Raw genomic sequence first — 667 nt, 5'->3', positions numbered from 1 at the left:
CACTCAACATCATTAAAACACATTATCTGGTTAACAAATTGCTGTTTGTAGGAACTTCCTGTGTGCGAATTGGCTGCCATATTTCCTACAGGACAATAGTGACTACACTTCGAAAAAGTACTTTCATTGGCTGTTGGGTGCTTTAGGACGTCTGAGATTGCGGAGCTATAGAAAGTATTTCTTTGCATCGTTGATGCTCCCAGTATTCCTCTCAACAAATCCCGCTCTGCTCTTAGTATCTTTTGTTTGCCAACTGATCTCATGTTCCATCGGTATATTTACTGAGGCAGACCAACAGCCATTCCGACTCATCGTCACCATTAAACCGCTGCACGATTCAAATCTCTGATGGTTCCCGCCGCCAGATTCAAACCAACAACCGTTAAACCGCCGCATGGTTGAAACCCGCCCCCAAACTCATGCAGCCGGAAGTGACGCTCTCCGGCTGGCCGGCACGGTAGGTGTTTCTGTTTTTCTTCCCTCGCTCTCGGCCCTAAACTTCAGTGGCCAGGAATAGACCCGGGAAGAAATTGGGCCTGAGGGCTTTCCCCAGTCCAGACCGACGGGGCCCGAGCACTGTCATCTGGAATTGCTGGATGAACACCAAGTACAGCGGGGAAATACTGAGAGAGACACGGGGAAAGGGAGGGAGAGAGGGGAGGGGGAA

General features: G+C 49.9%; 1 protein-coding gene across 2 annotated transcripts in view; it reads left to right on the top strand.

Moving 5' to 3' along the window:
* Positions 1 to 330: 330 nt before the first annotated feature.
* The window catches only part of c9orf72 (C9orf72-SMCR8 complex subunit), a 57,739-nt gene continuing 57,402 nt past the window's right edge, over positions 331 to 667 (top strand). Inside the window, exon 1 of one of the 2 annotated variants that reach the window (XM_068030510.1) lies at positions 331 to 457. The gene's annotated coding sequence lies outside the window, so the exon portion shown is untranslated. Of the gene's footprint in view, positions 458 to 490; positions 608 to 667 lie in introns of those variants that run through there. The other variant, XM_068030509.1, reaches the window with a different exon arrangement.

The sequence above is a fragment of the Heterodontus francisci genome, chromosome 4 (genome assembly GCF_036365525.1).
Source record: "Heterodontus francisci isolate sHetFra1 chromosome 4, sHetFra1.hap1, whole genome shotgun sequence".
NCBI classification, from domain to species: Eukaryota; Metazoa; Chordata; class Chondrichthyes; order Heterodontiformes; family Heterodontidae; genus Heterodontus; species Heterodontus francisci.
Note: the sequence above shows the minus strand (reverse complement) of the source record. Positions and strands in the feature narration are given on the sequence as shown.